The sequence below is a fragment of the Nuphar pumila genome, chromosome 6 (assembly GCF_984573655.1).
Source record: "Nuphar pumila chromosome 6, dmNupPumi1.hap1.1, whole genome shotgun sequence".
In the NCBI taxonomy this organism is placed as follows: domain Eukaryota; kingdom Viridiplantae; phylum Streptophyta; class Magnoliopsida; order Nymphaeales; family Nymphaeaceae; genus Nuphar; species Nuphar pumila.
The window spans coordinates 107504601-107530094 of NC_143254.1; the positions used below are offsets into that span (position 1 = coordinate 107504601).

General features: G+C 38.5%; 2 non-coding genes across 2 annotated transcripts; one reads left to right on the top strand and one right to left on the bottom strand.

Moving 5' to 3' along the window:
* The first annotated feature begins 19231 nt into the window (after positions 1–19231).
* LOC149835596 (U1 spliceosomal RNA) lies at positions 19232–19392 on the top strand. The gene has a single exon (XR_016432838.1). It is a non-coding gene; the product is annotated as a U1 spliceosomal RNA (small nuclear RNA).
* A 1060-nt stretch (positions 19393–20452) lies between these two features.
* On the bottom strand, positions 20453–20524 carry TRNAG-UCC (transfer RNA glycine (anticodon UCC)). The gene has a single exon. It is a non-coding gene; the product is annotated as a tRNA-Gly (tRNA).
* Between the last annotated feature and the right edge of the window lie 4970 nt (positions 20525–25494).

Sequence of the window (25494 nt, forward strand, 5' to 3'; positions counted from 1 at the left end):
AACACGAAATAGGGTTTCATGTTTTATTATGGATCCGATTTTGGATCTGGCTTATACCGGGTCAGACCCGGATCCGGTAAGTATCGGGTCCGACCCGGATCTGGTAAACCCCGGGTCAGACCCGGATCTGGTTATAACCGGACCTGACCCGGATCCGGTAAGTACCGGGTCCGACACAGATGCAGTTGTTACCGGGTCCAACCCGTATCCAGATGTTTTGCTGGGTTTTCGACCCGGATCCAGTTTTACCATGTTCGACCCAGATCCAATTAAAAGTCGGGTCTGGCCCGAATCCAGATTGAACCGTGTCTGACCCGGATCCGGTTATTACCGGGTCTGGTCCGGATCTAGTAAATATCGGGTCTGACTCGAATTCGGTTTGTGCCGGTCCGACCCGGATCCAGTTTGTGCCGGGTCCGACTCGAATCCAGTCTACAACTTGGTCTGACCCGGATCCAATAGGGTCTAAACACTATTTGGCCTGAACCGGATCAGGGACTGATTCTGCTCCTTTACAAAACCGGTTCAGATCTGTTTTTGGCCGGTTCCTTCCAGTTTCTCACCGGTTTCGAGATGCTAAGACCCTATTTTCTTAAATATAAGAAAATACATGGATTTTTGGATACGGTTATAGGATTTTTATGAATTTTTGTTCATACTTGACCTGGTTCATAAGGTACAGAACTGGTTCGGACCCTTGGATGACCGGTTCAGGGCTGTTTCAGACCGGTTCAGAGTGCTTTAAGACCGGTTCGTGATACATATGACTGATTCATTCAGTTTTCGAACCATTTCGAAGGTCATATGACTGATCCATTCAGTTTACAGACCATTTCAAGATATTATTTTTTCATATTGGCATTAAGGATAGTTAGATGACTTAGTGTTTTCATGTCACCAAAGTGACTGAAAACACGTATGTCATCAAAGAATTTTTATACTATCCTACAGTTTAAGCTGATTTCCACATTGTACTTAGATTTATGAAACGATAAACGACCCAAAGGTAGTTTTATCGTGTTTGAAATATAAGTAGGGTAAAATAAGGTAAATGTGTTGAGATACATCAAACATGTGTATCCAAAGGTACCTTGTGTTGATGGTCTAACTTTATAAAAATCTTAGTTTAAACGAATATGGTCGGTAGGCGAAGTGGTTTCGCGTGTCGGAGCTCTTACTAAAGTAGGACTCTGATGACCCCCTTCACTCGCCTGAAAATAAGCATATTAAGGGCTTTTATTCTTTTGCTTTTTCTATTAAAGTTTTAGTCTCGTACGAATGCTTCTTGATACGTGCCTTTTGTCATGCAGTTTCTAGTTCTGTGATTTTAAATGGCTCAAGCTCTATATATTTTCTTGATGGATCTAACTTTAGTGATTGGAAAGAAATTATTCTTTTTACATTAGGGTATATGGATTTAGATCTGGCCCTAAGGATAGATGAACCCGCTGCCCTCACCGATCAGAGCGCTGCTGATCAAAAGATTGCGTTTGAGAAGTGAGAGCGCTCGAATAAGCTTAGTTTGTTGCTTCTGCAATCTAAAGTAGCTAAGAATATTTGCAGTGCTATCCCACAATGCAGAACAGTGAGAAAATTCATGAATGCCATTGAGGCACAGTTTGTGAGTTCAAACAAGGTCAGAGCCAGTACCCTGATGTCTAAACTCATATCTATGAAATATACTGGAGGAGAAAACATTCTTCAGCACATTTTGGAGATGAGGAACATAGCGTCTCGGCTAAATGACATGAAGCTCAGCATCTCTGATTCTTTCCTAGTGCATTTAGTTCTAACGTCCTTACCTTTGGAATACGGACCTTTCAAAATCTCTTACAACCCACATAATGATGAATGAATGTTCAATGAACTTATGTCTAAGTGTGTTGAAGAAGAATAGAGGTTGAAAATGGAGAAGGCGAAGAGTGCACATATGGCTTCTCATACATCCAAGGTAGGACCAAAGAAAAATGCATTTAAGAGAAATGCTAGGAAGAAACCAACTGAGGATAAGTCATCCCAAGACAAGCAATCTGACTCTACTCCCATAAGGTGCTTGTTTTGCAAGAAGAAGGGACACAGGAAGACAAATTGCATAAAGTATAAGAAGTAGTTGAAAAAGAGAAGTAATTTGTCATTTATTTCTCATGAATGTAATTTATTACAAATTTCTGAAAATAGCTGGTGGATTGATTCTACTGCTACTGTTCATATTTTCAATTGTCTACAGCTGTTTCTGAGCAAAAGGGAACCAACAATGCATGAGAAGAGCATATATTCGGAAATAAGATGCGTTCACATGTGAAGGGTGTTGGAACCTGCATGATTACTCTGAATACAAACATAGTTTTAGATTTTCATGATGTCTTTTATATTTCATCTTATAGTAGAAACTTAATTTCAATTTCAAAGTTGGATAAATTTGGATATTGTTTTAAGTTTGAAAATTCCAAATTGTTCATATTTAGAAATTCAATTGAAATTGGTTTTGCATCAGTTTATGATGGTTTATATAGATTGAATGTGAAGGTCCAAACTCAGGAGTCTCTAACTTCTGAATACGCATTGGTTGGAAATAAGCGTAGCTTGACAAATGATAAATCTTATATGCTTTGACATCGAAAGTTGGGTCATATCTCTGAAAAGAGAATAAAGAGACTCGTAAATGAAGTGATCTCGAAATCTCTAGATTTTACCGCAATGACCCATGTGTTGATTGCATAAAGGCTAAGCATACAAACATATATAAAGAGGGTGTCAAACGCAATAGTGAGATATTGGAGATAGTCCATACGGATGTATGTGGACCGTTTTCTTCCTGTTACGCAGGCGAAAAATATTTTATCATCTTTATTGATGACTATTCTTGGTATATGTATCTCTACTTAATCTTTGAAAAATCTGATGTTTTCAGATGTTTAAAAAATTTAAGAAAGAAGTAGAGAAACAAACTGATAAGGTTATTAAGATAGTCAGGTCTGATAGAGGTGGCGAATATTATGGTAAATTTACTAAGATGGGGCAAAGAAAAGGACCATTAGTGCAATTTCTCAAGGAGGAAGGCATTGTGCCTCAATATACCATGCCTGGTAGTGCTTATCAGAATGGTATAGCTAAAAGGAGAAATCATACGCTTAAGAAAATGGTCAGAGCTATATTGAATTATTCAACGCTTCCCATAAAGTTGTGGGGTGAAGCCTTAAGGACTGCTGTGCATATTTTGAATAAGGTTCCTATGAAATCTGTACCTAAAACTTCTTACGAGCTGTGGACAGGTAAGAAACCATCACTGTTTTATATGCACATATGGAGATGTCCTGTAGAGGCTAAATTGTATAACCCCCATATTAAAAAGCCTTTGATCCAAGAACAAACAGTGAATATTTCATTGGTTATCCAGAAAGATCAAAAGAGTACAAGTTTTATTGCCCATCTCACTCACCACAGATTGTTGAAACGGATAAGACAAGATTCCTAGAAGATGGTTCAGTAGGATTAAGTGCACTTCAAAGCCTTGGTTTTGAGGAAGTACAGGATCCAATTTCGTCACCTGTTAAGGAAAACATCAAAAGATACCACATTATTATTCCTAATGATGGTGTGGTTGATCATTCGATTGTTAATGCACAAATCCAAAGTGAACCTATTATGGATAATGCAAAAGAGCACGAACAGGATGATCAGGTTCAATCTGAGCCTGAAGAATGACCTGTTTGGAGATCCACAAGGATTAGAAGATCTTTTATACATCCTGATTATGTGGTGTACCTTCAGGAGCCTGGTGATTTCATAGATATGGATGATGACCCATTGACTTTTATGGAAGCTGTTGAAAGCAAACAATCTTTGCACTGGATAGAAACCGTGAAAGAAGAGTTAGATTCTATGGCTAAAAATCAAGTGTGAGATCTTGTCACGTTACCTAAAGGAGTAAAGCCCGTAGGGTGTAAATGAGTTTTTAAGACCAAGATAGACTCCAAAGGTAACATAGAGAGACATAAAGCAAGATTGGTTGCTAAAGGATTCACCCAGATGGACGACATTGACTATAATGAGACATTTTCTCCTGTCTCAACTAAGGAGTCAATGAGGATAATTTTGGCCCTCGTAGCTCATTATGACTTAGAGTTACATCAGATGGATGTGAAAACAACGTTCCTCAACGGGGATTTGAATGAAGAGGTATATATGGAACAACCTCTTGGTTTCTTTGAAAATGATCGTTTGGTTTGCAAGCTTAACAAATCAATATATGAACTTAAACATGCCTCCCGACAGTGGTATATTAAATTTTCTCAAGTCATTGTGACTTTCGGGTTTACAGAAAACATTATTGATCAATATATATACCTTAAGGAAAGTGAGAGTAAGTTCATTATATTGATGTTGTATGTGGATGACATTTTACTTACAACCAACAATATAAAGTTGCTTTCAGAGACAAAACAGTTTCTTGCATCATATTTTGATATGAAAGATATGGGTGAGGCTGCTTATGTTCTTGACATTGAGATTCATCGAGACAGAGCAAAAGGTGTTCTAGGCCTCTCCCAAAGATCCTATATAAATAAGGTGTTAAAGCGATATGGGATGGAGAATTGTTCTCCTAGTTCTACACTCATATCAAAAGGTGACAAGCTGAGCCTAAAGGATTGTCCACAGAACGATATTGACAAAGCACAAATGAGTGCTTATCCATATGCATCAGTTGTTGGCAGCTTTCAGTACGCGCAGACAAGTTTTCGACCAAATATTTCTTTTGCAGTAGGGGTACTTGGCAGATTTCAGTTTAACCCAGGTTTACCCCATTGGAAAGCTGCAAAGAAAGTCTTGTGGTACTTGCAAGGGACAAAAGACTATATGTTGATGTATCATAAAGTTGATCACCTTGAGGTCATTGGCTACTCAGATGCGGATTTAGGAGGATGCCTTGATAGTAGAAAGTCTACAACTGGGTACGTCTTCTTACTTGCTGGGGGCGCGATCTCTTGGAGGAGTGGAAAGCAAACGACCACTGTTGCCCACACCATGGAGGCAGAATTCATAGCATTGTACGAGACTACTTCGAGGCTATATATTTAAAGAACTTCATATCACAGTTAAAGGTGATCGATTTCATTGGGAAGACACTGAAGGTCTACTGTGATAATGAAGCTGCAATGTTCTTTTCAAACAACAACAAAAGTACTACGTCATGTAAGCATATGGAATTGAAGTATTTTGTTGTTAAAGAAAGGACAAAGAATCATTTAGTGCATATTGTTAATATTGGTACCAAAGAGATGATCGCTGATCCTCTTACTAAAGGGCTAGCACCGGGATTATATTCCGAACATATAATGAGGATGGGATTGTTAAACTCTTTTTGACTTATGCACACAAATAAAGTGATCACTTTCAGTTTTTGATTCTCATTATGGTTGTTGTTAATTTTATAAGGATTAGAGATTCAACTAAGAACCTATAGAATAGAATAAAAAGGTCATTCTATTCATCAAGTTATTCCCATAAGGTTTTCTGGTAAAAGGGTTTATCATCGGAACAAGTGGGAGAATGTTGGGATAAACCACCACGTTGGTGGTGGTTACCCACGATGTGGGTAACGCTCCCTCTCTGAAGATGTTCCTTCCGTTAAACATGCACAAATAAGGGAGAACAGTTACACAACCGTTCTCATTTTGCGTATATAAAAAGGAGGTTTCATAAGCAACCTCATACGGGAAAAAGTGTGAAAAAACAAATCTGTGTATACAGTGAAAAACATAGTGAAAGATAGAAAAAGGTTGACTCACCGGTGGCATTCGGAGGCCTGCGCTTATGGTGGCTGCAGACCGGCTGAGTTGAAGGAAACCCCTCTCCGACAACATCCATCGCCCTCCGGCAATGACCGCCTCAGGTACACATTCTGTGTGTTTGATTTTGTAGGGGCTCCGACCGGCTGGTGGCTGAGGCGCCAACGACTCCGGACCAGGTGAAAAGATTTTGTTTTGCTCTTTGTTTTTTGTGATGTCTTGAGGATCGACTATAGGTGTGTTGTACGAATCTAACTCGTCCCATTTGGATTTCAAATTTCTAAGATACTCGCTTACTGATGATTCACCTTTCTTAAGTTCGTAAATATCTTATGTAAGTTGATACATACATACAGTGTTATAGTGCTCACTATACAGTTGTTTTGTTGCCTTCCATATAGCCTCAACAAAGTCTAAGAACAAGAACCCTTCGACTATTTTTGCTTCTATGGAATTGAGTAACCAAGACATCACACGATGGTTGTTTGATTCTCATTCTTCGAAAGATGGATCATCTCTACTCGGTTTTGGTTTTCGACCATTTATAAAACCAAGTTTGGATTTTTCACTTAAATAAAGTGTGGCAGCTTTAGACCAAGCCAAATAATTTGATCCATTAAGCAAAATATTGGTGATTCTAAGATTGGACTGACCTATTCTTGAATCATTATTTTCTGCATCATAGTGGATATTGTCATTGTTTGTGCCTTGTCCCTCCGCCATTGAAGAAAACTTCTCCTTTGTCTCAGGATATTTGCTTCCGCTTTGATACCATGTAAGAAATCAGACAAGAGAGAAAACACACCATCACTCAAACAGTTTTAACGTGGTTCGGCTTTGATGAGCCTACGTCCACGGCAACCTCGACCCTTTAGCTCTTATTCAAATTTTTGCAGATAGTGTTGTATTCTCTCACACAACTTACAACATCAATGGAGTAATTTAAGAATGAGAAGACAAAGTTTTTTTTAAGAGGCAGGTCACGTAGGTTGAGGAATGGAAGGTTTTTAATAAGTCAAGTCTATATAAGTTCAGTTTGGACTTATGAAAGGATGAAATAAATGGTTGCTAAAAATAAAATTCTGAACATTGGGTCTAGTCGTTGTAGAGGTTGCTGGAGCTGGACCACTTCTTTCATCAGAGTGCACAATTTGGAAAGAACAAGACATCGATCCAAGGCAGTAGCTGTTGGGCAACTCATACTGATATCCAAGATTATCGTTGAGGCCTATCCTTGGATCTCAATCACGATACTCATCTCGTGATATCCTGCCTTTTCTTGAGATTCCACAGCTTCCATTATGTATCTCTTTACTGTATTTTTACAGTTTTCATTTTGTATTTTACAGCTTCCGTTTTGTATTTCTTCTTTCCATTTTTTTTTATTCATTGTATTATTATATATTGAGGATCTTTCTTCGTCTCAACACCGTGAAATATATATTCATTCTGAACTCACACATTGCAAGTTGAAGGTATGTCATAAGATTAAGCTCACGTTTCAGTAATTATATATAATCACTACTTTACAGATCAAATCAAGGTAATATAGTAAGCACTCCTGCCTCCCAGTACTTTTACACAGTTAACAGCAAGATGCCTGCCAGATGATGCCAAGATGTGAAGCTCGAAATGGGTACCGTTTATCCTTTTCCATCCAAATCTAAATCTTAACTCATACAATAGATCCGATTCAATAATGTTTCCCATACAAACCGAACCCATGTCCCAAACAATTTTCCAGTGGCATATAATTTGGCATTGGGCTTTAATAGAGGAATAAAGAATATTGCAGAAATTAATCAAACAATATGCGACACAAAAATGAGCCCACGAAAAGCTTGAAATGATCATATTGTAGGGTTTGCTTGGTCTCGAATTCACCAATACCAAGATGGCAAGTTCAAATAAAAGGGCCTGCGTGTAATATCTGAAAATTTCTAAGTTCTTTTTTATAGCATTATGAAATGTCTTGAATTTCGTGCCAATATAAAACCCTAATTTCTTTAAAAAAATTAATGTTTGAGTATATTCGTAAGGATTAAGGGGTTTAATTATATTGAATTGTAGTAAATATAAACCCTACATGGTTTGGATATCTGAGAAAATTCTAAGTGATGTCTAATTGAAAACGTCTTACTTAAAAAGAAAATGTTAATTTTTCTTTTAAGTAAAATTATTTAAATAAAGTAAATTAACAAAAGTAGATTTTAAAAATATACATATTAATATGCTTAATAAGATGGAATTAACTTATATTCAATTCCTTTACATTTTCACATGAGTTATGGTTATATAAAACAAAAACGGTTTTTAATTGGAATTTTATGATTTATCAATAATAGTTTAATATAATAGTTTTCTTTTGTATACATTAAGATCCATTTTTTATTAGTTTAGTAGGAGCCCATAGGTGGGTCATCCCATCCTATGTGGCATCTTACTTCAAATTCAAATTGAAAATAAAGGTATAGTGATTTTCAAGGTTATTTAAAGTTTGAAAAGTCAAAGTGGAGATCAAGGGCTCCAAATGAATTTCATTAATGAGATCAAGGGCTGAAATTAATTCCAACACATAACCAAATTTAAGAAGGGTTACAAAACCCTCCCATAGCCCTTGCCCTCCTCATTTGTGCTGGAAAAAAAAAGGAGAGCTTCTCTCTCCCCCAAAAACCCTCTTCTCTCTCTCCTCTCTTTCCCTTCCCTATTCTCTTCTTTTAGGGTTTCTTTTGGTTCTTGAGTGCAAGATCCAGACCTCAAGGGGTGTGGTGAGGAGATCTAAGGTCCTCATCTTGCTGGAAGAAATAGCTGATTGGTGGATCAATCAAAAAAGGCTGTTCATCCATCAAGAAATACATTTTTTTCATCAAAAGGTAGGGTTTCTATGCTTTTCTTGCAAGAACGGAGTTCTTGGCATGGATTTTGATGCTTTTTCATGAGTTTAGATCATAATCAAACCCTCCTAACCGTGGGTTTGACTCAGATCTAATGATCCATGGCAAAAACACATTTTCCCCTAAAAAAAACCATTTTTGAAATCGGGTTTATTATAAAAATCGGTTTCTTAGAAATAGATTCGTAAAATATATTTGTATTTGATTTATTCCATGATTTTTATGCAAATATTAGTTTGGATTGATAGATTATGAAGTGTTTCATCTACTGTGAATATTTTAGAATTTTCGGAATTTTATTTCATGCGTATTCCCTATTTCTTTTAATTTTTCTTGGGATTCGGGTGACTCGGTTTGATTCACCCAAATGCAAATCTCAGAATTTCCAGGTTTTCCACTTGACCTCCGTTCAGTAAAATGGTCGTTTCTCCCTCGTCCGGAGGAGTTTTGATGAACGGGTTGTTGCGTTGGAAAGCTAACTCCATTGTGTATCTACTGTAGAAATTTGGGCTCTGTTCATGGACCGAGCACGTCTCTGTGACAGTCGAAACAAAAACTAATTGGTCTGTAGTAAAACATGCATAACTCCCTCATACGGAAGAGTTTTTACAAACGGTTTGCGGCTACGGATAGCTGACAACAATTCCTATATACTGTAAAAATTTCAGCTTTGTTCATGGAGCGAAAAATTTTCTGTGAGCTCTGTACCAGTCGGACAGAGTTATGAAATTGGAAAAATTAGGGCAAATTCATAAATCAAGGCTCAAAGGGTGCATAGTATATATGTTTTTATTTAATTTCTTTATAGAATTAGTATGCATTATGTGAATGATTATGCAAGTCTGATTTTATGCAATCTTATATGATTATGGCATGAATTATAAATGGAAGGTTACACATGAAAGATTTAGGATCAAAAGGTCCAATGAATACAAGTTTATGTTTTAAATTCTAAAAATGTGTTGACTACATGTATGTCCATGATATCGTGATGATATGATTGTTTCATTGATATGGATGTTCATATATATTCTCCTTGTTGCATTGGCCATGTACATGCATATGCATTATGATGTGTGAAAATGAATAAGATGTTTATGCTACGCATGTGCTCAAATGTCTGTTACAAGTTTAATTATATGTCCTTGTCCAATGCTTTATAAGAATGCATTCATGACCATAAAGTGGTTTAAGTTTGATGTTGCATCAAAAGTATGACTGAAATCAAGTAATCATGTGACATTAAACTCAAGATACTTGCTTGGAGAGTAGCAGGTGATACAAAACTTCGTGGGACAAGTTCTGTTACGGGCACGAAAGGTTGCCCCTCCCCTCCCACGATTTTAGGAGGAAAACCTCTGCATTAGACTGCAGCGTAGAGGTTATTGTACTCATGAGAAAAAACTGATGCATCGGGTTGAAAGGTGTTGGGAATCTCTCTCGTATTAACGTCCCTCACCCCGTCTTAGTGAATGAACCTGGCCAGGCTAAAGCCACCTCTGTATGTAAAACACGTCGTGTGTCATGGTCTTGATCTGAGAATGTCTGCCTGTGTCGTATCAGCAGGGCTAAGAAGTGATAACTTAAATGGTGTGTGTATTAATTTGGCATCACATGCATCATCTAATTAAGAAAATATAACTAAAGATAAGAAAATATGCATGCATTGAAAGAGCTTCTGCATATAGTAAGTCATGCATTTTAATGGTTCATGCATTTTGTATCTTGAATGTATGAATTTATGTCTTTCTGTTAATTATGAAAATTCTAAACATGCATGATTTGTTGTATGATTGTTTAAGTTAAATTAAATGTTAAACCATGAAATTTCTATTGAAATCATTGTCTTGTTATTCTGTCTTACAAGTTTAGCATAATTACTCTACTTAGACATGTTGTCTCACCCTATATGGTTTAAAAAATTTCAGGTAATGAGTAGGTACTTACGTGCGAAGGCGGAAGGTTGCGACAGGGACTGAGCCTACCTTTCCTCTGCTTCATGAATTCTGAACTCTTGATTTTAATTTAATTCAATTCAAGGACAAATGTGATTAATTTTGGATATTGTGAAACTTGAATTTTATTTGATGCATAGTTAATTAGTTGTTAAAGTTTAAATTCCATAAGTATATGTTTGCAAGCATTCATCTGAAGTAGCACGCCAAGTTTTATGCCCAATGTGTTTTTCCGCTGTTAACTGCTAAAAGATTTAAATGTATTTCAAAAAAAAAAAAAAATTCCACCAATTTCGGGTTATAAAAATTGTGGTGTTACAAACATGGTTTCAGAGCATAAGAAAAGTATAGCTCAAAGCTCGTCCAACCGACCACCATCGCTGTAAGTATGCTTCCATTTCTATTTGTTTTGATGACTTGTAAAAATTGTATGTCTGTAATTATTTCTGTTGATAAATGCGATAAGAATCAGAACGTATATCTGATAGGATTACATGAATGTGAATTTTGTATTTATACCCAACTTATAAGTAATCTGAATCAATGTGTGTGTCTTTAGATGGCCTGAAGACAGCCCCCATGTTGGACTGCTCAGAGGGACTTTATTTTTGAAGCCCTCGCGAATCTGACGGCCTATTGTCAGAACCATGCCGGCAACGGAGGTAATGGCAATGGTGCAGGCCATCAGCATGAGGGTCATATTGCGGCACCAGCTGTCGCAACCAATGGGGCGTCGTACAAGCGCTTCATGGAATTGAGCCCTCCTGCTTTCACTGGTAAGGAAGATCCAGATGCAGCGGAGGAATGGGTTCGCGCCATAAGCGAGATTTTCGAGATTCTCGAGGTTCCTGCTGAGAGGCAGGTTTCTTTTGCCACTTATCGGCTCCAAGGGGATGCCAAGAGCTGGTGGGAGACGACACGCGAAGTATGCTATACGCCTGATGAACGATGTGCCCTCACATGGGAGGAGTTTACAGCGGTATTCATGGACACCTACTTTCCCCAATACGCACGCGATCATAAGAAACAAGAGTTTTTAGACCTTCGACAAAGGTCCATGAAGGTGACAGAGTACACTACACGTTTCCGACATTTAGAGAAGTACTGCCTGCATACTTATACCACTGACGAGGCACTAGCTAAGAAGTATGTGCAGGGTTTACGTGATGGCTTGAGGACGAGAGTGCTGACCAGCCATCCTCAAAACCTCAACCAGGCCATCGAGATGGCCACAGTACTTCAGGTGGGGAAAACTAGAACCAACTTTTTGGCTTTTTACAAAAACAATCTCGATAGATCGTAACGATGTCTTTGTGACGCAGGATGACTGAGAGTCTTCTAAGAAGACTCAGCCTAGCCGTTTCGACAAGTTGAAGGGAAATGTGAATAAGGCCCCTCGACCAGCAGCGGAGAGTAGTAAGGCGCCACCCGCAAAGAAGGCCAAGGGACAACAGGGCGGCACACCAGCACCGCAGTCTTATGCAGTATGTAAGCACTGCAACAAGAGGCACCCTAGAGTCTGCTATAGAGTCTCGAGTGCATGTCTGAGATGTGGAAAACAGGGTCACTTCATCAAAGACTGCCCTATGAGGCCAGCTCAGGAGGGAGTTGCCCCTGTTTCTAGAGGACCACAGCAGCAGCGACCCCAGCAGTCCCAGCCGCAAGGTCAGAAGAAAGCTACTGGACGCGTGTATGTGACTTCTGCAGAGGAGTTGCAAGAAGATGCCAACGTCATTGAAGGTACAATCTCTATTGCAAAGTTCGATGCTAAAGTTCTTTTTGACACTGGTGCTACGCATTCCTTCGTATCCATACGTTTTGCGAATTTGATTGGTGTCACACCGACTTCTTTGGGATATACGCTGGAAGTTATCACACCTTCGAGCGGTAGCTCTATCGCTCGTACCTATCTATCTAAAGTAGAGGTTATGATTGAAGGGCAGAACCTCCCTGCCAATCTTATTCTGTTGGATATGGTCGGTTATGATGTAATTCTTGGCATAGATTGGATGTATGAGCATTACGCTTGTATGCTTTGTCATGAGCGACACATTCAATTTGCTCGCCCTGATCAGCCTGTACTCGAGTACAAGGCCTGTAAAAAGGAGAGCAAAGGATGACTTATCTCGGCATTAAAGGCACATCGTTGTGTAGAAAAGGGGTGTGAGGCCTTTTTGGCCAGTGTTTCTTTGATAGACCCCAGTACTACACCACTGGTAGACTTGGACATAGTTCAAGATTTTTCAGACGTTTTTCCAGATGACCTGCCAGGCGTACCACCTACCAGAGAGGTGGACTTTGCGATAGAGTTGGTGCCTGGAACGACCCCGATATCTAAAGCACCCTATCGTATGGCCCCAGCAGAGCTAGAGGAGCTAAAGAAGCAGCTGCAAGAATTGATGGATAAAGGCTTTATTCGGCCTAGTGTTTCACCTTGGGGAGCTCCAATATTGTTCGTCAAAAAAAAGGATGGGTCAATGCGTATGTGCATTGACTATAGAATGTTGAATCAGGTAACAATCAAAAACAAATATCCTCTTCCCAGGATAGATGATTTGTTTGATCAACTTCGAGAGGCCAAGGTCTTCTCCAAGATTGATCTTCGATCAGGGTACCATCAACTGAAGATCAAAGAATCCGACGTGCATAAGACAACATTCAGGACACGATACGATCATTACGAGTTTTTGGTGATGCCCTTCGGGTTAACAAATGCCCCTGCGACATTTATGGACCTGATGACTCGGATCTTTCGGCCTTACCTAGACCTTTTCGTGATCGTATTTATAGACGATATCCTAATTTACTCCGAGAGCGAGGAAGATCACAGGGAGCATCTAAGGATTGTCCTTGAAGCACTTCGACAACATCAACTATATGCTAAGTTCTCAAAGTGTGAATTTTGGCTGAATCAAGTTATGTTCTTGGGTCACGTAATCTCTAAAGATGGGGTGTCAGTCGACCCTGCCAAGGTGGAAGCAGTCATAGATTGGAGACAACCTAAGAGCGTCTCAAATATACGCAGTTTTCTCGGGCTTGCAGGCTATTATCGTCGTTTCATTCAGGATTTTTCGAAGATCGCTTCACCTATGACGAAACTACTTCGTAAAGGAATTAAGTTTGTCTGGACCCAGCAATGCGAAGAAAGCTTTCAAGAGCTGAAGAAGAGTCTTACTACAGCCCCTATACTCACATTGCCTTCTGGGCAAGGAGGCTTTGTGATTTATAGTGATGCATCAGGTACTGGTTTGGGATGCGTTTTGATGCAGCACGGCAAGGTGATCGCCTACGCATCACGTCAGTTGAAGGTGCATAAGCGAAACTACCCCACTCACGACTTGGTGCTTGCTGCAGTAGTCTTTGCACTAAAGGTATGGCGACATTATTTGTACGACGAGCAATTTGAGGTCTTCTCAGATCATAAGAGCCTCAAGTATATCTTCTCACAAAAGGATTTGAACATGAGGCAGAGACGGTGGTTAGAATTTCTAAAAGATTACGACTTCTCCATTTCTTATCATCCAGGCAAAGCCAATGTAGTGGCTGATGCTTTGAGTAGAAAGGCTGGAAGCCTTGCGAGTTTTATCAGCGGTAAGTGGAAATTACTCAAAGACCTGATAGATTGGAAGCCCTTTGAAGCAGAATCGGGTCAGATTCAGATCGCTAGCACGACAGTGCAGACAGAACTCATGGATCGGATCATCACCCAACAGAAGGATAATCCCGAATTCAATAAGATGATTGCAGCATGCAAGCAAGACCAGTCAACATTGCACTTAGAGGAGGATGGAAGCATCTGGTATGGCCAGAGGCTCTGGGTGCCCGCAGAGCTCCAATTGAGGAAACAGTTATTGGATGAGGCGCATCGTACCGGATTCACTATACATCCCGGAAGCACCAAGATGTATAAGGATCTTCAGAGGAATTATTGGTGGCCCGGCATGAAGAGAGACATCGCTGAATACGTGTCGAGATGCTTAATCTGTCAGCAGGTCAAGATAAAGCACCAGAGACCAGGCGGTATGATGCAGTCGATTGAGATTCCGCAGTGGAAGTGGGAAGACATTACCATGGACTTTGTGGTAGGTCTACCCAAGACACGCCAGCAGTATGACACCATTTGGGTGATTGTGGATCGCCTTACAAAGTCGGCACACTTCTTACCGACCAGGGCGAATCAAACCTTGGAGAGTTTGGCGGATTTATATGTCGACGAGATTGTCAGATTACATGGGATACTTGTTTCGATTATCTCAGACAGGGATCCTAGATTCACGTCAAAGTTTTGGGGACAACTTCAGAAAGCTTTGGGGACAACGCTTAAGTTTAGCACAGCTTTTCACCTCCAAACGGATGGTCAGTCAGAGAGGACTATTCAAACACTCGAAGATATGTTGCGAGCGTGTGCATTGGAGTGGAAAGGTGACTGGAGTAAGCACCTAAAGTTAGCTGAGTTTGCCTACAATAATAGTTATCATTCGAGTATCGGCATGGCTCCATATGAGGCATTGTACGGGCGACCCTGTAGGTCCCCTGTTTGTTGGAGCGAGGTAGGTGATCGAACTGTCGAATCACCTATAGTTTTGCAGCATTATACGGATCAAGTACAGTTGATTCGTAAGAGGCTTTTGACAGCACACAGCCGTCAGAAGAGTTATGTAGATCCAAAGAGGCGAGAGGTTTCTTTTGAGGTTGGTAATCATGTGTTTGTCAGGGTATCGCCAACGAAGAGCGTATTTCGGTTCGGCAAGAAAGGGAAATTGAGTTCGAGGTATGTAGGACCGTTCCTCATCCTTGAGAGGATAGGAGGCACCGCGTATAGATTGGCACTTCCCCTTCAGTTTTCCAACATCCACGATGTTTTCCATGTGTCAATGTTGAGGAAATATGTACCAGATCCTACTCATGTTATTCAGTATGACGAGGTCGAGGTTCAGAGAGATCTCACGTTTGAGGAACGGCCGGTAGAGATAGTAGATCGACGAGAACAAGTGTTGCGACATAAGTCAATTCCACTTGTTAAAGTATGATGGCAGCACCACGGGCTTGAGGAGTGTTCTTGGGAGCCCGAGGCTGATATGAGAGCTAAATATCCATACTTGTTCGGTACGTAATGTTAACCAAATTTCGAGGACGAATTTTTTTTTTAGGGGATTGAATGTAATATCTGAAAATTTCTAAGTTCTTTTCTATAGCATTGTGAAATGTCTTGAATTTCGTGCCAATATAAAACCCTAATTTCTTTAAAAAAATTAATGTTTGAGTATATTCGTAAGGATTAAGGGGTTTAATTATATTGAATTGTAGTAAATATAAACCCTACATGGTTTGGATATCTGAGAAAATTCTAAGTGATGTCTAATTGAAAACGTCTTACTTAAAAAGAAAATGTTAATTTTTCTTTTAAGTAAAATTATTTAAATAAAGTAAATTAACAAAAGTAGATTTTAAAAATATACATATTAATATGCTTAATAAGATGGAATTAACTTATATTCAATTCCTTTACATTTTCACATGAGTTGTGGTTATATAAAACAAAAATGGTTTTTAATTGGAATTTTATGATTTATCAATAATAGTTTAATATAATAGTTTTCTTTTGTATACATTAAGATCCATTTTTTATTAGTTTAGTAGGAGCCCATAGGTGGGTCATCCCATCCTATGTGGCATCTTACTTCAAATTCAAATTGAAAATAAAGGTATAGTGATTTTCAAGGTTATTTAAAGTTTGAAAAGTCAAAGTGGAGATCAAGGGCTCCAAATGAATTTCATTAATGAGATCAAGGGCTGAAATTAATTCCAACACATAACCAAATTTAAGAAGGGTTACAAAACCCTCCCATAGCCCTTGCCCTCCTCATTTGTGCTGGAAAAAAAAAGGAGAGCTTCTCTCTCCCCCAAAAACCCTCTTCTCTCTCTCCTCTCTTTCCCTTCCCTATTCTCTTCTTTTAGGGTTTCTTTTGGTTCTTGAGTGCAAGATCCAGACCTCAAGGGGTGTGGTGAGGAGATCTAAGGTCCTCATCTTGCTGGAAGAAAGGGCTGATTGGTGGATCGATCAAAAAGGGCTGTTCATCCATCAAGAAATACATTTTTTTCAACAAAAGGTAGGGTTTCTATGCTTTTCTTGCAAGAACGGAGTTCTTGGCATGGATTTTGATGCTTTTTCATGAGTTTAGATCATAATCAAACCCTCCTAACCGTGGGTTTGACTCAGATCTAATGATCCATGGCAAAAACACATTTTCCCCTAAAGAAAACCATTTTTGAAATCGGGTTTATTGTAAAAATCGGTTTCTTATAAATAGATTCGTAAAATATATTTGTATTTGATTTATTCCATGATTTTTATGCAAATATTAGTTTGGATTGATTGATTATGAAGTGTTTCATCTACTGTGAATATTTTAGAATTTTCGGAATTTTATTTCATGTGTATTCCCTATTTCTTTTAATTTTTCTTGGGATTCGGGTGACTCGGTTTGATTCACCCAAATGCAAATCTCGGAATTTCCAGGTTTTTCACTTGACCTTCGTTCAGTAAAATGGTCGTTTCTCCCTCGTCCGGAAAAGTTTTGATGAACGGGTTGTTGCGTTGGAAAGCTAACTCCATTGTGCATCTACTGCAGAAATTTGGGCTCTGTTCATGGACCGAGCACGTTTCTGTGACAGTCGAAACAAAAACTAATTGGTCTGTAGTAAAACATGCATAACTCCCTCATACAAAAGAGTTTTTACAAACGGTTTGCGGCTACGGATAGCTGACAACAATTCCTATATACTGTAAAAATTTCAGTTTTGTTCATGGAGCGAAAAATTTTCTGTGAGCTATGTACCAGTCGGACAGAGTTATGAAATTGGAAAAATTAGGGCAAATTCATAAATCAAGGCTCAAAGGGTGCATAGTATATATGTTTTTATTTAATTTCTTTATAGAATTAGTATGCATTATGTGAATGATTATGCAAGTCTGATTTTATGCAATCTTATATGATTGTGGCATGAATTATAAATGGAAGGTTACACATGAAAGATTTAGGATCAAAAGGTCCAATGAATACAAGTTTATGTTTTAAATTCTAAAAATGTGTTGACTACATGTATGTCCATGATATCGTGATGATATGATTGTTTCATTGATATGGATGTTCATATATATTCTCCTTGTTGCATTGGCCATGTACATGCATATGCATTATGATGTGTGAAAATGAATAAGATGTTTATGCTACGCATGTGCTCAAATGTCTGTTACAAGTTTAATTATATGTCCTTGTCCAATGCTTTATAAGAATGCATTCATGACCATAAAGTGGTTTAAGTTTGATGTTGCATCAAAAGTATGACTGAAATCAAGTAATCATGTGACATTAAACTCAAGATACTTGCTTGGAGAGTAGCAGGTGATACAAAACTTCGTGGGACAAGTTCTGTTACGGGCACGAAAGGTTGCCCCTCCCCTCCCACGATTTTAGGAGGAAAACCTCTGCATTAGACTGCAGCGTAGAGGTTATTGTACTCATGAGGAAAAACTGATGCATCGGGTTGAAAGGTGTTGGGAATCTCTCTCGTATTAACGTCCCTCACCCCGTCTTAGTGAATGAACCTGGCCAGGCTAAAGCCACCCCTGTATGTAAAACACGTCCTGTGTCATGGTCTTGATCTGAGAATGTCTGCCTGTGTCGTATCAGCAGGGCTAAGAAGTGATAACTTAAATGGTGTGTGCATTAATTTGGCATCACATGCATCATCTAATTAAGAAAATATAACTAAAGATAAGAAAATATGCATGCATTGAAAGAACTTCTGCATATAGTAAGTCATGCATTTTAATGGTTCATGCATTTTGTATCTTGAATGTATGAATTTATGTCTTTCTGTTAAATATGAAAATTCTAAACATGCATGATTTGTTGTATGATTGTTTAAGTTAAATTAAATGTTAAACCATGAAATTTCTATTGAAATCATTGTCTTGTTATTCTGTCTTACAAGTTTAGCATAATTACTCTACTTAGACATGTTGTCTCACCCTATATGGTTTAAAAATTTTCAGGTAATGAGTAGGTACTTACGTGCGAAGGCGGAAGGTTGCGACGGGGACTGAGCCTACCTTTCCTCTGCTTCATGAATTCTGAACTCTGATTTTAATTTAATTCAATTCAAGGACAAATGTGATTAATTTTGGATATTGTGAAACTTGAATTTTATTTGATGCATAGTTAATTAGTTGTTAAAGTTTAAATTCCATAAGTATATGTTTGCAAGCATTCATCTGAAGTAGCACGCCAAGTTTTATGCCCAATGTGTTTTTCCGCTGTTAACTGCTAAAAGATTTAAATGTATTTCAAAAAAAAAAAAATTCCACCAATTTCGGGTTATAAAAATTGGGGTGTTACACTGCGCCCCTGGCCATCAAAGCTAAGTTACTGCTATTGTTTTATATAGTTTTGGACCCATACATGCTGACATATAAGTGGCAAGAGAGATTTACACGAAAGAAAGAGAAAAATAGTCCCATATCGAAGAAATGAGAAAGAGCTTGCATTGAGAGAGGTTATAAAACGCTTTTAGGTTTCCCTTGTTAGTCATACTTACCTGGATGGGGTATATCGGCGATCATTAAGGCCGATGGCCTAGGGTAACTGCTTCCATTGCACTCGGGGTGAGAGTTGTCCTACCATCTCCCCAAGTGGGAGAGTGGACGTCATAATTTGTGTTAGAGGGGGTACGCGTTCGCGCGGCCCCCACCAATCCATTAAAATCCCTAAATTTTTTCTGATAATTGTTATAGTTTCTGTATCAGTTTTGTAAATTAGGAAAGTTTTTTTTCATGTTGTTTCTAATGTTCACCTTGAGGAATTGCTTTTTCTAATTGTGCTTATTGTTTCATAATAAGTAGTGTTTCAATTGTGCGTACCTCACCTTTTTTTTTTATATTTACACGGAGAAATGATTGGACATGGCGTTGGATAGAAATGATTGGAGAAAAAGGATTCATGTGGAAGACCCAAAATGAATTTCTTTTTTGGTTCATATCGCTGACCCCAATTGTTTTGGGATGAAGGCGTAGTTGTTGTTGTTGTTGTTGTTGTTGTTGTTGTACGGAGAAACCGTCCCCATGATCAGAGACCTAGCCATGCTGGCTTTGTTTGCCTCACTGTCGTGACAGCGTAAAATTTTGTGCCATTATCCCTCGCCACCAAGCTTCGACTTGGGTAAGGGATGACGGCCATGGGATTTGAACCTAGACCACCTGCCTAGCGGCCTATGCCCCGTCTCCTTTGGGGCTTACCTCAGTGACAGTTTTTTTTCATCAATTTTCTTTTCTGCAATGACATGCTTGCTGAATACAAGTCTTTCTACATGATTCAAATCCCAGGAGCAACATGTTTAAAGTTTTTAATTTTCTAAAAAAGTGTTTTCTGAAATATAAATTTTTCTAAATGTTCGTTCTCGAACAGAGTTTTTTGCTAATATCCGAGAAAAAGAAAAGGCTTTTTTTTTTTTCCAGGTTGCACAGTTTCATTATTGTAAGAGACACCGATTGATTTTAAAAAAGTATAAAAATGAAAATCCCCATACCATATTTATAAAATGCGTTCAAAGTTTTTTTTCTAAAAAGTGTTTTCTGAAATATAAATTTTTCTAAATGTTTGTCCTCGAACAGAGTTTTTTGCTAATATCTGAGAAATAGAAAAGGCTTTTCTTTTTTTTCAGGTTGCACAGTTTCATTATTGAAAGAGACACCGTTTAATTTTAAAAAAGTATAAAAATGAAAATCTCCACCTACCCTACCATATTTATAAAATGGGTTTGCCGGGAGTCGAACCCGGGTCTATTGCTTGGAAGGCAATTATCCTAACCGTTGGACAACAAACGCAGGATATATTAATTCATGCTCACCATTTTTTCTACTTCCATATACTTGGGAAAGTTGCATCTTTGGCTATTGAATATGTTTGGATATACAGATTGCATCGAGGCAGATCCAGAAAGTGGGAGTTAATTTGGGTTTGGATATGGCCCATTCAAGAATTTTCAATGCTTAATTGAACTGTTTAATTGTGGTCACCAACAGTGACTCCCCTTGTCTGGCAGAAGCAGTCAGTGCACGTTATCTTGTGTTGGGACCTTGCAAGTTCGAACCCCAAATGGTGTGGTTGTATAACTGGTAAGGGTCGGACTAACCCCAAATTTAATTCTCTGTAAAAAAAGAAACTGTTGAATTGTGGTCAAGAAATTAGGGGAGGAGTTTGAAGGAACGAACTTGCACTTGCAGGGATAAGCATACGAAGAAGCAGATCTCTAAGCCCTGAGACTTCAGTAGATCAGCACCAGTACTATTTTTTTTTTCAACAGAGAAAGCGGTACTGGTACACGTTACGTTATGTTGGGATGATGCAAGTTCGAACCCCAATTGGTGTGGTTGTATAACTGGTAAGGGTCGGACTAACCCCAGCTTTCTCTGTTGAAAAGGCAGACCCCTACCAGTTGTACAACTATATCCTTGGGAATCGAACTTGCAACGTCCCAACATAAGGTAACGTGAACAAACTGCTCCTGCCAGACAAGCGGCGCCCTCGTTGCTAACAACATACTTTCATATATCCCCTGCCCTCTCCCCCTTCTCTATCAGTTTACAAGTCTGAGCCCTACAAATTATGTAATAACCATAATTTTTAGGCATTTATTTAAATATATTATAATATATATTTCATAATAGAGTGATTTGGGCTTGGGATCCAAATTTCAGATCCAGGACCCATAAAGGGATTTTTTCGAATAAATTTACCTTGTAAATTTGGTATGTACGTATAAGTACAATAATTTTTAATTAATTAAATGATTCGGGGAATAATTATTTAAAAGGGGTGCGTAGATGGGTCCAAGATCCACATTTCGGATCCATATACCCGTATAGATATTTTAATATATATATATATATATAATCATAATAAAATAAAGAAAACAATAAATAGTGGAGACGGATCCACTCTTTATCTAGCCCGGATCCAAATTGGGATTTGGATCCCGAGTCGTAGAGTTCAGACCCATTACCCGAATCCGTAAATCAACCACAAATGGGGGTTAAATTATATGTATAATGTTAAATTCAAATCAAATAAATAATTAATATTAATTATAAGAAAAAAATTTAAATAAACTTTAGTATATAGGGTTAGACCCACAGTTGGATCCACGGATCCAACTGAGGATCCGTCACTCGTAGGCGAAACCAGGTCCATTATTAAAATGGACCCAGCGTCGCGGGTGACGGGTTTGGACCCGAACCTGATTTCATTTATAAAAGGGGGGGGGGGGGTAAAACAGAATCATGCTTAGGGCACGATTCTTGTTTTCAAGAATCCGAAACAAGAAAGGGGGGCAGGGGGGGTTACGCAGGGCGCAACCAACCCCGCGCCTCTCGGCAGAGGAGGGGGTCTGGGCCGATAAAGGAAGGAGTGGAGAGAGGGCTTTGCCCTCTTCTCTTGAGCTCTCCCTCTTCCCCCGTCTCTCTCTCTCGCTCGGTGTGCGCACGCCGGAGGGCAAAACACCATCGTCAGGCAGCGTGGGCTACCGGCTGCCATTGAAGGCCACAGCAAGCAGCCTTCAGCAAGGAGCATCAGCCGCGGCCCTGCCATCGCATCCCCAGCCTCCGATCGCCGGAAAGATCGTCGAAAAAGCTTCAAAAAGGTATGGTGTTTCTCTAGAATCTAGGCAAGGGATCGAATTTGGGTTCGATCTCATGAAATCCTTTGAGATGAGGGTCCATGGGAACCCTGTTTGCGTAATGCAGGGATTACCTGTGTTCTTGGTAATTGTTTTTCTGTGTTTTTATATTTTTTCAAAAAGAATCGATTTCCTATTTGCTGAGACACAGTTTTGGTTTAAATTGATTCCAAACTTCAAATTGGGCATCGTATTCTTGGGATTTCGTTCTTGGGTTTGGAATCGTGTTCTTGGTTTAAGTCCACATTCATTTACTGAAAAGGGGGATTCAGCTGCCATGATCAAAATAAAATAAAATTTGATTTGGGGGTTTTCGATCTTGGAACCGATAACCCGAATCTAGGTTTTAAATTCTGTTTAGGTATACCACTTAGGGCATGGGGTTTCTTCCTCGTGAATATGCATAGGATGAGGGGATATATTCGAATCTGAAGATTTTAAATTTTTTTTTATATAACCCATTAATGGCAGATTGTAGCATATACCATGAGTTTTTCCTTTGTTTTCTCTGCCAAGTGTTCTATGCTTGGATATGCTAGGGTAACAATACTTTAAAGTCATGCAAACAGTTGATCTTGTGTATGAAGCTAAGTCTTGATATCATTACTTACCTGAAATGCGCTGTAATTGAATCCGAGTACTTGAAATTTTGGAAATCAAGTTCATAAAGAATGTTTGGGATTTGTAGTTGCTGTTGATAACGGACTAAGTTGGTCTCATAAATTTACTGCAAAAATCTTAATGTGTTGTTTCCATAATGTAGCATTGTATGCTGGGCTTAAAGGTTGGATTTCCAGAATTTGAAGTCATAATTTCGGTTTGATATTGGTTATTTTGATATCAAAAGGGGACTGTGTGATGATATGCATATAGGAAATTTCTTGTTAATTAATTTTTGAAATCTTGCTATCCTCAAAATGGAACACTGTTGTGTATACTGAAACAAGGAATAGATGGATTTGATGATGCAGCACCATTCGATGTTTTGAATTACTAAAAGTCAGCATGTGTTCCAGCTGGCTGTGTGTGTGTGTGTATATATATATATATATATATATATATATATATATATATATATATATATATACACATGTCCTGATTTCTATTAGCAGGGCTGATTTCCATATGTTTTCATAGTTAGCTGAATGATGTTGATCGGATTTTCTATTCTCATAAATGAATATACAAGATCCTAAACCACTAAAGCAGGAATAGTGTGATACACTGCTGCTAGGTTCATGAACTATTAAGGTCCGTCAGGATCTTGCATGCATTACCTAATATTTGTTGTAGGTTATCTATTGGCATAAGTTGGTGCTTGAGTGTGGTTAAGCTCAAATTTTGTAAGATGCAGCGTGGGATCATTGAAACATAACCTGAAAATTTTCAGTTGTGTATAATAGTGTTCATGTTACACTGTTTAGGGAGGATGGACACATAAAAACTGAAATTTTATATGTAATGTATCTTGCTTTGTCGTCTCTAGCTGAACATTATAATTTTTGTCTAGAGTCCATGTGTTATTTAAAAGCTTGTGTATTGGATTGTATGAAAACACTTGCCATGGAGGTTTATGCTTTCACTTGACTGTTATGAATTAGGTTCTAGACCTTAATAAATACTGTGTAAGTTTTGATATGAATAAAGGGAAATCTTGGAACCTACATACACTTATATATGTGTAAAGAAAATGTTGGAATGTCTTTTCTAAGAAGGTTATGTAACTGTTATTGTTATGATTATGATACTCATGAATGTGAGCATGGTCCAGTCATTGATAATTCTTCTTGGGCATAAATGCTTGATTTATTATGTGAAATGGTACATGAACACTCACACACTCAAAAGAAGACATGGGTTGGTTAATACCCGTATGTGATGTAAGTAACACACATATAATGGAAATGCATATGATTGATAAATGACATGCATATGTTTGGGTTTATGATTGCATAAGTGCACATGCTTTTGGCTCTTTGGCCTAGTGTTATAAATGAAACACTAATTTGGTTTCATTATGTGGTGCATCGATGGCCTAAATGGACCATCATCGGCCTGAAGAGCCGTGGGTTTGGTTTTCTTTCACATATGTTTTTAACTGCATCACTTGAACCACATAAGATGGTTTGGCACATTACTACACTGTTCTAGCTGATTATACGGGTTGGAGTCCCGAAGGGGTCCCCGCAAGGGAGGATGCGGGTTTTCACTTTACTTTTGCATATAGTGTTGCAAACTTAAAGAATTAACTTTAATAAAGATATAATAAGAACAATGTAATATGCATTCTGGGATATCTCATATGGAGTATGAGAATCTTAGATATCCGGTCTTGGGGAGACTGTGAGGATACAAAAACTTCGAGTGCTGTAATTTGGTCCCCTTAACCCGATATTGAGGTTCTTTCTCCTGACCACGATTTTAGGGAGAGTTCGTCACTTTACCCGGGAGTAGTGTGTTTGATACAACTGTTGTTGTTTTGGTATACCAATAAAGTGGCGCCAATGAATGTTGTTTTCCATGGTGTCCCCGACTTTGGATGTTGTTTTTCAAGGTTCCGATGGATGGTGTTGTTTCCTGATATCGGTCGAGGGCTAAGTTGGAACCCAGTAATAAAATACAAATTGTGCGTTAAGATACCCTTGGAACCTACTTGACCTCAGGGATTATACCCATTTGGTGTATCCGCAGGCAACGATAATTAAAAAGAGGAACTTAAAGCAGCGTGCATTTAATAGGGCATGCATATGGAAAGATGAAATTTAAATGAAAGATAAAAAAAAAAGAATCATGCATTGCACGTAATCATGTATTTTCCTGTTATGCATTAGATCATGCATGTTTGAATCATTCTCTATATCATGACATGATTTGGTGATAACATATGATTTACTTCTTGAAATTATGCTGCAAGGTTGAGTTATTTAGTTCTTGATATATGGTACTGCTTTAATGTTCTTGACTGGTGAGCATATGTAAATGTTGGTAGGTATGAATATTTGAATGCTACAAATTTTATATCTGCACTCACTCAAATCATTGCGTAAAATTTTATCCACGTTCTTTGTCTCACCTAGTTTTTTTAGAAGTAGTTGTGCTGAAAATTTCGGTTCTGACACC